Source organism: Hyperolius riggenbachi, chromosome 3 (assembly GCF_040937935.1).
Source record: "Hyperolius riggenbachi isolate aHypRig1 chromosome 3, aHypRig1.pri, whole genome shotgun sequence".
Taxonomy (NCBI): domain Eukaryota; kingdom Metazoa; phylum Chordata; class Amphibia; order Anura; family Hyperoliidae; genus Hyperolius; species Hyperolius riggenbachi.
Window position 1 is genome coordinate 357,585,735 of NC_090648.1, and position 14,429 is coordinate 357,600,163.

Sequence of the window (14,429 nt, forward strand, 5' to 3'; positions counted from 1 at the left end):
AGAAACACCAGGCCTTTTCAGTGCTGCTGAGTCGATTTTTAGTCCGGAGGTTCACTTTAACAAGCTTAACTTAGCAAACAGATAAAATCTCTTCTGGAAACAAATAGACATAAAACTTTTGCATCTTTTGTAAAAAGTACATATAAATGAACAAATATTGGAGAAAGAAAGCTGCGGGCGCTGGAGTACATGAAGGTCAGAGGAGGATAGCTACTGTGTTGTCACAGGAGCGGTATGCTCACTTATGGCAGGGTGCTCTGACCTGTGAGTTGATAGCAGCATTCAATGAAGGAAAGAGGTGAAGGTCGGCACTGCAATCTTCAGTATTTATTAGTAGAAATGAAAAGCAATAAGCAATAAACAATTGTTGTGAGCGTAGGTGGTTCAAACTAGTTGAAATATACATAGAGGTCCTGGTGAGCAGGCAGTGGGGCGTGCATCAAAAAAGGGCGCCTCAAAAAAGGGCGCGGGATATAGCTGAAATTATAAGTTGTAATGTAAAACTATATTTTTCATTTATAGCTTATAAATGAAAATCTAGTGCTAAATACGTTGAATAAACGGAAATGAAATGGCAAAATACAGTCTATAATAAAACCGAATTCGGTAATGAAGCGTCAAATAGCGTCTATAACAAAAAACAATATTTACACTTGTATTAAGCATAGTAATACAACGGTAGATTTTACAGGTATTTTACTGCAATTATACCTAATTGTAGGAAATCTCAAAGAGGCAGGAAATGTCTGGCATTATATTTTTAATCATAGCAAAAAGAGAACAACATTTTGCAGGATGCAGTGTCAAAGTTCATAGATTATGCATAATCATAAATATCAAATGGTATATTGGCAGTAAGATATTCGTGTGTCTGAGTCAGGACTGTCTGACTCAGTCCTGACTCAGATAGGAAGTGACTACAGTGTGACCCTCACTGATAAGAACTTCCAACTATAAAACACTTTTCTAGCAGAAAATGGCTTCGGAGAGCAGGAAAGAGATAAAAAGGGGAATCAGTCAGGATACACGGTGCGTTTTCTTCTTATCAATTGAGCCGCTGATGGCTCCATTGATAATTTCCGACAAGTCCGATCACCGCGCGGATCGATTCCCAGATCGATACCCGCAGGCAGAAATCAAGCGGAAGATAAAGAAAGCGCCCGTGGGGACGAGCGGGAATCGATCCGGGCGGCAGCGGGGACGCGCTGGGATGCGGCGGGAGACGATCTGGCGGCTAATCGAGCCGCCGGATTGCTCCGTGTATTCACAGCATGAGTCCATTACTTACATACCTGATGTTTAACTCTTTCAGGCAGAGAAAGAAAAAAAGGAACACCGCAGTTATTTGTGTGCTAGGCACTGTACATACCCATGTCTATCTCATCATATCACATGTCCCTTCGGGTATCCTTTAAGTTCACCAGACTTGTTTTAATATTGGAAGGCATGATCACTGTTAAGTTGCTTTCCTCTTCTTGCCTTTTCCTCTCGGCTTGTCCTCCCAAGTGACTTTTTTTTTGTCTCTTCCATCTCCCTCTTCCACGCCTGATGCGCCGCCTGATGCGCCGCCTAAAGGGATGTCAGTGGGATTGTTTGGGGACAGATGTAACAAAAAATCCGCAACGCCGGATGGATTGCGGAAATATGGTCGCATCCAATCCGGCAAGCGGACTTTCCAACGCGGGATGCGAAAATTGGTCCGCATCCGCTGCGCAAAGCCTGCCGAGCACTCTGCTCCAAACTCACCAGCATGCTGCTCACCAGGACTCCGCCATCTTGCCTCTAGGGGGCGGGCACGCCCGTCAGACACACCTTTATACTCTTAGGAAGCGTGTCAGCTGACCTGGAGATCAGCTGACATTTTAGCCTACTCTGATTGGTTGCTGCCTGGGGTGGAGACTTCTCTCCCAGGCAGTATATAAGGAAGTGCTTTTCAGTCACACTTCATCTGTGTTTGCGATACCCTGTGTCAGCACTCAGACCTAGTCAGCCTTGTCTCTGATATTGTGTTATATATTGGTTTATCGCCAATATATACACATATTATTACTGTTTGATTTATCGTGTATGATTCTGTGCCTGTCTTGACTACTCCTCTGCTTCCTGATTCTGTACTTCGCCAGCCCGTACCGTTATCGACTATTGGCTTGGTTTCTGACTATTCTCTTGTCTCACGTTTCTGTACTGCTGCCGCCTGATCTGTTGCCGAACCTCATTTTGTCTGACCTTTCTCCCTTCATTGGAACGTCTCCCACTGTAGGGTTCTATCAGAGGCTTGCCCCTTTGAGACGACCGCCACTAGCAAACCCTTGCTGCTTGAGGCCGATACTCCTTCACTCCGTCCTTTGGAGGATCTCACACACAGGGCTCCCATTCAGAGGTAACCACACCTCTGAGGAATTATGATATTTCCACAGACTTGAATTTACACTGTATATTATTATTGTTGTCTGCTGTTCCAGCTTGCTGGAGGTTGTATCTCTGTGCCCTATAGAGATACTCTATTGCACCCTCTTGCGTACGATTGTATTGTGTCACGCTATATTTGCATTATTGGTGATTCTGCAGATCACCATATAATCAGGTATAGCATCTGTATTATTGGTGATACTGCAGATCACCAATAATCAGAATAGCGGTGCTTGCTGACACCAATCGTTACATAAACACAGACCAGAAAGAAGTAAGATGGAGGAGGTGGTAAAGCAGCTTCAGACCATAAGGGCAGAAGTAGAACAGCTGAAGATTACTGTGACTGCACAGCAGGCTCAGATTACTCAGCTGACTGAGACTGTCCAGAGGCTGCAACCGCCACTTAACGTGCTACCTCCCCCGGCACCTAGTGAGCCTGAAATGAATATTCCTGAGAGATTTTCAGGCGCTAGGGCAGATTTCCAGAACTTTCGCCACAGAGTGTTATCTTATTTTCAGATGAGACCTGTGTCCTCGAGAACCGAGGCGCAGAAGGTTACTCTCATCAAGACCCTATTGCATGCCGACTCCCAGACCTGGGCTTACGGCTTACCTGATGAGCATCCTGCTCTCTCTTCTGTCCACGAGTTTTTTAAGGCCATGGCGGTCATCTACGATGATCCAGATAGTGCCGCCACGGCTGAACGCAAACTCAAAAACCTTAAACAGGGACGCAGTACCGCAGAGGAGCATGCGTCAGAGTTTAGGAAGTGGGCAGTCTCCTCTAGATGGGAAAAATATGCACTCCTGGACAGATATCTAGATGGGTTGTCAGAGGCAGTTACTGATGTGATGATTAGTCACCCAGAACCCAAAGATCTAGATGAGGCTATAACACTATCTATTAAAATAGATAGACGTCTGAGGTACAATAAAAAAGGCAAGTACCTTATGTACTCTAGGGCTTCAGGTGCTTGTAGTTCGGCAGCAGTGGAGACTGAAGAACCTATGCAGCTAGGTCACGGGCGCCTCACGGAGGCTGAAAGGTCAAGGAGACGCAAAGAGGGTCTCTGCATGTACTGCGGGGAAAAGGGCCCCATTGCACAAAACTGTGGTAGGAAGTCGGGAAACTCCTTAGCTTAGGTGTGGCTGGAGGTACCACCCTAAGCGGAGTAGTTTCACCTCCTAAACAAGAAAAAATATTATTGCCCTGCTCCTTAAACTGGGAAGGGCAGAACTTTCCTACTTTTTAGATTTAAATTTTGCTTTAAGGTTGAATATCCCTGTACTTCCGGTAGAAAAACATTTGTATGTTACAGCAATCGACGACACCCCTTTGCAAGGAAAGTCCCCACTGTGCCAGACACCTCCTCTCTCGCTGCAAGTAGGAGCTCTGCACAATGAGATCATCCAGTTTTTTGTGTTAAAGATGTCTACTTCTACGGTAATATTAGGGTTACCTTGACCTCAGTTTGATTGGGAGAATGGGCAGTTGACTACTTGGTCACCTTATTGTTCACAGCATTGTTTACAGAAGATAGCCATGTGTTCTACTAAGGTTGAAGTGGAAGGAGTACCTCCACAACATCAGGAATATTCTGATGTCTTTTGTCCTAGGGCAGCAGATCAACTACCCCCGCATAGACCATTTGACTGCCCTATAGATTTGAAGCCAGGAACCATGCCTCCCAGGGGCCACCTATACAACCTCTCGTCCCCAGAAAAATTGGCCATGGATGAGTACATCCAACAAAATTTACAAAAGGGTTTCATTCACCCTTCGTGATCTCCTGCGGGGGCGGGATTATTCTTTGTTCAGAAAATAGATGGAGGTTTGCGCCCCTGTATCGATTACAGGGGTCTAAATAAGATCATGATTAAGAATCGGTATCCACTACCGCTAATCGATGATTTATTTACACAGATTTCCGAGGTTTCTGTTTTTACTTAGTTAGATTTGAGAGGAGCCTACAATTTGATCCGTATCAGGGAAGAAGATGAATGGAAGACGGCATTCAACACTCCCAAGGGGCATTACGAGTACTTGGTGATGCCCTTTGGGTTGTGTAACGCTCCTGCAGTCTTCCAGGAGTTCGTTAACAAAATCTTCAGGGAGGTACTGGGTCACTTTGTAATAGTATACAGTATTTGGATGACATCCTAATATTTTCCAAAAATCTCACTGAATATCGCCAACATGTTAAGTATGTGTTGCAAAAACTTAGAGAAAATCAATTTTTCGCCAAGCTAGAAAAGTGTGTTTTTGAGGTAAAGGAGATTGCCTTTCTGGGATACGTTATCTCCACTATGTTATCTCCACTTCTTTTCTTCTCTAAAAGAAGCTTTCTGTTTTGCTCCCATATTACGTCATGTAGATGTTGCTTATCCATTCTTAGTGGAAGTGGATTCCTCAGAGGTTGGAGTGGGAGCAGTATTGTCTCAGCGTTCAGGAATTCAGGACAAACTTCATCCCTGTGCTTAATTTTCTAGAAAATTCTCTCCTGCCCAGAGAAATTATGATGTTGGGAACAGGGAATTGTTGGCCATTAAGCTTGCTTTTGAGGAATTGCATCATTGGTTAGAGGGGGCAGAGCATGTAATAACTGTATACACGGATCATAAAAACCTACAGTACATTGAAAAGGCTAAAAGACTCACCCCCAGACAGGCTAGATGGGCTCTCTTTTTCTCCCGTTTTAATTTCATAATTACATTTACACCAGGGAGTAAGAACGTCAAAGCAGACGCCCTTTCTCGTTGTTTTGAACCCAAAACTGCTCCAATCCCTTCCCCAGAAAGTATCTTGTCAAAAGAGATCATCCTGGCAGCCACTGAAATAGTTGAAGACCTTACCAGCCTTCTAAGTCCTTTCCAATTGGAAGTCCCAGAAGGGAAACCAGAAGGGGTTCTATACGTTCCTTGTGTCTTGCACCCCAAGGTGTTGCAGTTGTTTCATGGACACAAGAATGCTGGACATCTTGGCATCACCAGAACCCAAGAGTTGTTGGGTAGGTCTGTCTGGTGGCCATCATTACAATCAGATTGCAGAGAATTTGTCAAGACCTGTACCATCTGTGCCAGGAGCAAACCCTCCCGACTAGCTGCAGTCAGAACTTTACAGTCTCTGCCCTCCCCTCAGGAGCCATGGAAGCACGTTTTCATGGACTTTGTGGGAGAACTTCCAGTTTCCAATGGAAAGACGGTCATTTGGGTAGTCACGGACAGATTCAGTAAGATGGCTCACTTTGTGTCCCTGAGTGGTTTCCCCTCTGCTAAAAAATTAGCAGATCTTTTTATTCAAAATATATTTAAGTTACATGGTATTCCGGAAAATATTATCTCGGACAGAGGGGTCCAGTTTGTCTCCAGGTTCTGGCGGGCCTTCTGTAAAGGGATGGGTATGTCGTTGTCTTTTTCATCAGGTTACCATCCGCAGACCAACGGTCAGACAGAAAGGATCAATCAGTCCTTGGAACAGTTCCTGAGATGTTATGTGGCGGACGCCCAACATCAGTGGGTGGACTTTCTTCCATTTGCTGAATTCGCACAAAATATCAGTAATGAGTCCTCTGGTTACGCCCCTTTCCAGATAGTCAATGGGAAGTTCACCAAATTTTCTCCCTTGCCAGTGACGATCTCTCCGTTCCCTGTTCTGGAGGAGTGGCAGGAATCTTTTAAGAGGATTTGGGCTAAGGTCAGAGAAAATCTAAAAAAGGCTTTTTGCATGCAGAAGAGGCAGGCAGATAAGAGAAGATCTGCGGAGTGGGAGTTTAAACCAGGGGACAAAGTTTGGGTATCAACTCGTCATATAGCTCTGAGACAGCCATCCGCGAAACTGGGGCCCAGGTATATTGGACCATATCCAATTTCCGAAAGGGTTAACCGTGTTACTTACAGAGTCAATTTATCGCATTCTCTAAGGGTGGGGAAAGCCTTTCATGTGTCGCTCCTGAAGCCGGCTGTTAAGGTGGATTCCCCCCCTCCTCACCTTGTCATGGTTGATGGTGAGCCCAAGTGGGAGGTCGAGGAGATTTTGGACTTGGTGCATTGGAGAGGATACAGTTTAGAGGAAAGATCTTGGGTCAGATCAGGTGATTTACATGCAGATAACCTTAGGAAACGGTTTCATGAGCTTCATCCTGACAGGCCAGGTGGGACGTGTCCGGAGTCCACGCCTAGAGGGAGGGGTACTGTAACGAAAAATCCGCAATGCCGGATGGATTGCGGAAATATGGTCGCATCCAATCCGGCAAGCGGACTTTCCAACGCGGGATGTGGAAATTGGTCCGCATCCGCTGCTCAAACCCGTCCGAGCACTCTGCTCCAAACTCACCAGCATGCTGCTCACCAGGACTCTGCCATCTTGCCTCTAGGGGGCGGGCGCGCCCGACAGAAACGCCTTTATACTCTTAGGAAGCATCTCAGCTGACCTGGAGATCAGCTGACATTTTAGCCTGCTCTGATTGGTTGCTGCCTGGGGTGGAGACTTCTCTCCCAGGCAGTATATAAGGAAGTGCTTTTCAGTCACACTTCGTCTGTGTTTGCGATACCCTGTGTCAGCACTCAGACCTAGTCAGCCTTGTCTCTGATATTGTGTTATATATTGGTTTATCGCCAATATATACACATATTATTACTGTTTGATTTATCGTGTATGATTCTGTGCCTGTCTTGACTACTCCTCTGCTTCCTGATTTTGTACTTCGCCAGCCCGTACCGTTATCGACTATTGGCTTGGTTTCCGACTATTCTCGTCTCACATTTCTGTACTGCTGCCGCCTGATCTGTTGCCGAACCTCATTTTGTCTGACCTTTTTCCCTTTAGTGGAACGTCTCCCACTGTAGGGTTCTATCAGAGGCTTGCCTCTTTGAGACGACTGCCACTAGCAAACCCTTGCTGCTAGAGGCCGAGACTCCTCCACTCCGTCCTTTGGAGGATCTTACACACAGGGTTCCCATTCAGAGGTAACCACACCTCTGAGGAATTACGGTGTGGTGGATATTTCCACAGACTTGAATTTACACTGTATATTATTATTGTTGTCTGCTGTTCGAGCTTGCTGGAGGTTGTATCTCTGTGCCCTATAGAGATACTCTATTGCACCCTCTTGCATACGATTGTATTGTGTCACGCTATACTTGCATTATTGGTGATTCTGCAGATCACCATATAATCAGGTATAGCATCTGTATTATTGGTGATACTGCAGATCACCAATAATCAGAATAGCGGTGCTTGCTGACACTAATCGTTACAACAGGTTTTGTAGGGTTCCGCTTTGGACGTGGTTTGGGGGTATCGTCCCCACTGAATACTGAGTCGGTAGGCCAGTACCCTCTGGGCTTTCTGGGTGTGTTTGGCTTGCCTCTTGGTCTAGAGCCAGAGATCTGTACCCAAGAGAAGATTCTACCAAACTTATAATCCTCCTTGTCACAAAGAAACTTATGCAGCTTACGTGCCTTAATATTTTCTTGGACAGATGTTAGCTTCTTATCGATTTTATCAATGGTGGTTTCAAAGTGTTCCTCAGTGACAAGTTTTTTATATTCAGTTTTGTTTTCAGAGATGGCAGCAGTTAGCAACTCCAATTCCATTTTACTTCTATTTAACACTATGTCCTGTAAACGAGCCAAATGTTCAAGGAACTCCTGCTTCCAAGTTTCCAAGAACTTAGGATCCTGTCTGTATACAGGCGGTTCTTGATATCTTCTAAAACCCCTGGCCACCAGTTGCTCTCCCTTGTACCTCTCCAAAGTGGTGACTGTCCAAAAGACTCCCACTTCCCTTTCGCATAATCTCCCCAGATTCTGTTCCAACACCTTGGCAGCTGGCGCCCACAAAACAATTAGAGCTCCTAGATCCACGAGAGTTAGTAAAAAAATCTGGTTAGATCAGACCTCCCTGCTGTGACATGATCACCATTTACATTTGCCGGCTGATCAGCAATGTCTAAATCTTTGGGGGGGTTTCCTCTTCAGAAATAGACATATCCGGTGCTCAATGCCAAAAAAGACTGAAAGTGGTACGATTTTTGAGGGAGAGCTGGTTGGCACTCGGGTAAGCTGTAATGGGCTGGCTGTATACACCCAAAAAGACTATGTGCTCAAGACCGTAGACAAAGTCTAATCAGAAATATCAAAGAGGCAGGAAATGTCTGGCATTATAGTTTTAATCATAGCCAAAAGTGAACATCATTTTGCAGGATGCAGTGTCAAAGTTCATAGCAAAAAGATCGTGCTTAATCATAAATATCAAATGGTATAATGGCAGTGAGATAGTCATGGCTATACCTGGGTGTAAGAGAGGCTGGAGATGTGGGCACCAGTGAGTGCACGGCCTTGCGACCGTTTCGCAGGGCAAACGCCAAGCTTCTTCTGAGGGGTGCAGGAGTGTAGAAAGCAGCAATGGAGATAAATGCACGCCTTGGACGAAGACGCGCTTCTGGTCCACTGCACTAAGCCCGCCCTTAAACTCTGATTGGCCCAGCATCTATTACTCTAAAGGAAGTGAGCGGTGGAACGCACATCCATGAAAGGGGGTCACGTGCGCATGTCACAAATGACGTTGCAGCAGTGTGGCCAATGGCTGTGCGTTTCCGCTCTTAGCTGCACCAAGTTCAATACGCTGTGAAAGAAACATGACAGTATTGTACTGATAACCAAGGCAATCTGTGGAGTCCCGAACCAAGTATATGCAAAGTGCGGAAAACGGCACAGGCCGCCAGGGTGTAGTGTGGAGATATTCTCGCACACAAAAGATTATTAGCTTAAAAAGCGTGCAGCTATGAATTGAAGAATAAAGATGTAGAGGGCCAGGCATGAAGGGGGATGGGATAGTGGCTAATGTGTACCTGTGCATGCAGGTGAGGTGAGTGAGAAAAAAGAAAAAGAGTAAAAGTAAGAAAAAAGTGTGGTGGTACACTATGGAGGGAACCCGAAAGGGAAGGGAGAATATAGGACATAACCCAGTCCAAAGGAGAGACGCCACATATAAATGGAGAGGTGTGGGTCGCACCATGGCAAAATGGATAAAACCTATTGGGAGTGTATAAAAATTTCCAACTTTATTATACAAAATAGTATTGTTCAGAAAAACTCCTAAATAGGAATAAAAGCCCCAAAGGGCATATGCCCCAAAATGTAGATGGGGGTGAAAACAAAGAAAAAATAAGAAAATTAGCCATAGTGAGAACCAATGGGCAAAAAGAGGTGGCCTAGAGTAGAAACGGGGTATATAGGGATTCCTAAGGATCCAAGAAACAAGCAAGGTCGACATAATTATTGAGACCCAAGGCTCCCATAGCATTAGTGCGCAGAATACAATGGGGGATCTGTCGTTCTCCTCTTAACTGAAAGCTACAAAACAGAGGCTCTGAGACAACTATCAGACATTTAGACCTATAGACTGTGAAGAAACGCGGAAAAGCCGCCGCATGGACGCAGGATGAGGCGGCTGTTTCCGCGGCTGGCATAGCAGAACGCGGAGAAACCGCCGCGTCGGACGCGGCGGTTTGTACGCATAGGCCTGCTTCTCTCAGTGGGGCGGGATGCGGAGGAAATGCCGCACGCTCAGACAGCGTGGCGGCGGATTCCGCATCCCATACAGCAACAACATTACAACACATGACTGGTGTGGCTGGGACTGATAGTCCACGCTGGTTTAGGAGGACGCGAGCGCGTGCAGAGAGGCAGTGCATTTATGGCAGTCAGAGGAGGGTCAGCTGACCAGGCCGGTCAGCTGACAATTGCAGCAACTTTCATTGGTCCAGCACTTAACCACTTGCCGACCGCCCACAGCCCATGGGCGGCGGCAAAGTGGACGCCTAAAGGACCGCAATACGCCTTCAGGCGGCGCGTCCTTTAGGCATGCCGGGGGAGCGATCGCGTCATTGATGACGCGCGCTTCCCCCGGCAACTGGCTCTGCCCACCCGCCGTAACATCCCGCCGGCCATACGGAAGCGCCGGCGGGATGTTAACCCCGCGATCGCCGCTACAAAGTGTATAATACACTTTGTAATGTATACAAAGTGTATTATACAGGCTGCCTCCTGCCCTGGTGGTCCCAGTGTCGGAGGGACCACCAGGGCAGGCTGCAGCCACCCTAGTCTGCACCCAAACACACTGATCTGCCCCCGCCCACTGATCGCCCACAGCACCCCTCAGACCCCCCCCTGCCCACCCCCCAGACCCCTGTTTGCACCCAATCACCCCCCTAATAACCCATCAATCATTCCCTGTCACTATCTGTCAACGCTATTTTTTTTTTACCCCCCCCCTGCCCCCTGCCCCCTCCTGATCACCCCCCCACCCCTCAGATTCTCCCCAGACCCCCCCCCAGACCCCCCCCCTGTGTACTGTATGCATCTATCTTCCCTGATAACCTGTCAATCACCCGTCAATCACCCATCAATCACCCATCAATCACCCATCAATCACCCCCTGTCACTGCCACCCAACAATCAGCCCCTAACCTGCCCCTTGCGGGCAATCTGATCACCCACCCACACCAATAGATCGCCCGCAGATCCGACATCAGATCACCTCCCAAATCCATTGTTTACATCTATTCTCTCCTCTAAACACCCACTAATTACCCATCAATCACCCATCAATCACCCCCTATCACCACCTGTCACTTTTACCTATCAGATCAGACCCTAATCTGCCCCTTGCGGGCACCCAATCACCCGCCAACACGCTCAGATTGCCCTCTGACCCCCCCTTATCAATTCGCCAGTGCATTAATTACATCTGTTCTTCCCTGTAATAACCCACTGATCACCTGTCAATCACCTGCCAATCACCTATCACCCATCAATCACCCCCTGTCACCCCCTGTCACTGCCACCCATCAATCAGCCCCTAACCTGCCCCTTGCGGGCAATCTGATCACCCACCCACACCATTAGATCGCCCGCAAACCCGCCGTCAGATTACCTCCCAAATGTATTGTTTACATCTGTTATCTTCTCTAAACACCCACTAATTACCCATCAATCACCCATCAATCACCCCCTATCACCACCTGTCACTGTTACCTATCAGATCAGACCCTAAGCTGCCCCTTGCGGGCACCCAATCACCCACCCACACGCTCAGATTGCCCTCAGACCCCCCCCTTATCAATTCACCAGTGCATTAATTACATCTGTCCTTCCCTGTAATAACCCACTGATCACCTGTCAATCACCTGCCAATCACCCATCAATCACCCCTGTCACTGCCACCCATCAATCAGCCCCTAACCTGCCCCTTGCGGGCAAACTGATCACCCACCCACACCAATAGATCGCCCGCAGATCCGACATCAGATCACCACCCAAGCGCAGTGTTTCCATCTATTCTCTCCTCTAAACACCCACTAATTACCCATCAATCACCCCCTATCACCACCTGTCACTGTTACCCATCAGATCAGACCCTAATCTGCCCCTTGCGGGCACCCAATCACCCGCCTACACGCTCAGATTGCCCTCAGACCCCCCCTTATCAATTCGCCAGGGCATTATTTACATCTGTCCTTCCCTGTAATAACCCACTGATCACCTGTCAATCACCTATCAATCACCCATCAATCACCCCCTGTCACTGCCACCCATCAATCACCCGCTGTCACTGCCACCCATCAATCAGCCCCTAACCTGCCCCTTGCGGGCAATCTGATCACCCACCCACACCAATAGATCGCCCGCAGATCCGACGTCCGATCACCTCCCAAGTGCAGTGTTCACATCTGTTCTCTACCCTAAACACCCACTAATTACCCATCAATCACCCCCTGTCACTGCTACCTATCAGATTAGACCCCTATCTGCCCCTAGGGCACTCAATCACCCGCCCACACCCTCAGAATGCCCTCAGACCCCAGCCCTGATCACCTCGCCAGTGCATTGCTTGCATCTATTCCCCCCTCTAATCACACCTTGAGACACCCATCAATCACCTCCTGTCACCCCCTAGCACACCTACCCATCAGATCAGGCCCTAATTTGCCCCGTGTGGGCTCCTGATCACTCGGCCAAACCCTCAGATCCCCCTCAGACCCCCTTCCGATCACCTCCCCAGTGCATTGATTGCATCTATTTTCCCCTCTAACCACCCCCTGAGACACCCATCAATCACCTCCTGTCACCCCCCTAGCACTCCTATCCATCAGATCAGGCCCAATACAACCTGTCATCTAAAAGGCCACCCTGCTTATGACCGGTTCCACAAAATTCGCCCCCTCATAGACCACCTGTCATCAAAATTTGCAGATGCTTATACCCCTGAACAGTCATTTTGAGACATTTGGTTTCCAGACTACTCACGGTTTTGGGCCTGTAAAATGCCAGGGCGGTATAGGAACCCCACAAGTGACCCCATTTTAGAAAAAAAGACACCCCAAGGTATTCTGTTAGGTGTATGACGAGTTCATAGAAGATTTTATTTTTTGTCAAAAGTTAGCGGAAATTGATTTTTATTGGGTTTTTTTCACAAAGTGTCATTTTTCACTAACTTGTGACAAAAAATAAAATCTTCTATGAACTCGCCATACACCTAACGGAATACCTTGTGGTGTCTTCTTTCTAAAATGGGGTCACTTGTGGGGTTCCTATACTGCCCTGGCATTTTAGGGGCCCTAAACCGCGAGGAGTAGTCTAGAAAACAAATGCCTCAAAATGACCCGTGAATAGGACGTTGGGCCCCTTAGCGCACCTAGGCTGCAAAAAAGTGTCACACATGTGGTACCGCCGTACTCAGGAAAAGTAGTATAATGTGTTTTGGGGTGTATTTTTACACATACCCATGCTGGGTGGGAGAAATTTCTATGTAAATGGTCAATTGTGTGTAAAACAAATCAAACAATTGTCATTTACAGAGATATTTCTCCCACTTAGCATGGGTATGTGTAAAAATACACCCCAAAACACATTATACTACTTCTCCTGAGTACGGCGGTACCACATGTGTGGCACTTTTTTACACCCTAAGTACGCTAAGGGGCCCAAAGTCCAATGAGTACCTTTAGGATTTCACAGGTCATTTTGCGACATTTGGTTTCAAGACTACTCCTCACGGTTTAGGGCCCCTAAAATGCCAGGGCAGTATAGTAACCTCACAAATGACCCCATTCTAGAAAGAAGACACCCAAAGGTATTCCGTTAGGAGTATGGTGAGTTCATAGAAGATTTTATTTTTTGTCAAAAGTTAGCGGAAAATTGATTTTTATTGTTTTTTTCACAAAGTGTCATTTTCCACTAACTTGTGACAAAAAATAAAATCCTCTATGAACTCACCATACTCCTAACGGAATACCTTGGGGTGTCTTCTTTCTAAAATGGGGTCATTTGTGGGGTTCCTATACTGAACTGGCATTTTAGGGGCCCTAAACCGTGAGGAGTAGTCTGGAAATCAAATTTCGCAAAATGACCTGTGAAATCCTAAAGGTACTCATTGGACTTTGGGCCCTTTAGCGCAGTTAGGGTGCAAAAAAGTGCCACACATGTGGTATTGCCATACTCGGGAGAAGTAGTACAATGTGTTTTGGGGTGTATTTTTACACATACCCATGCTGGGTGGGAGAAATACCTCTGTAAATGACAATCTTTTGATTTTTTTTACACACAATTGTCCATTTACAGAGTTATTTCTCCCACCCAGCATGGGTATGTGTAAAAATACACCCCAAAACACATTGTACTACTTCTCCCGAGTACGGCGATACCACATGTGTGGCACTTTTTTGCACCCTAACTGCGCTAAAGGGCCCAAAGTCCAATGAGTACCTTTAGGATTTCACAGGTCATTTTGCGGAATTTGATTTCCAGACTACTCCTCACGGTTTAGGGCCCCTAAAATGCCAGGGCAGTATAGGAACCCCACAAATGACCTCATTTTAGAAAGAAGACACCTCAAGGTATTCCGTTAGGAGTATGGTGAGTTCATAGAAGATTTTATTTTTTGTCACAAGTTAGTGGAAAATGACACTTTGTGAAAAAACAATAAAAATCAATTTTCCGCTAACTTTTGACAA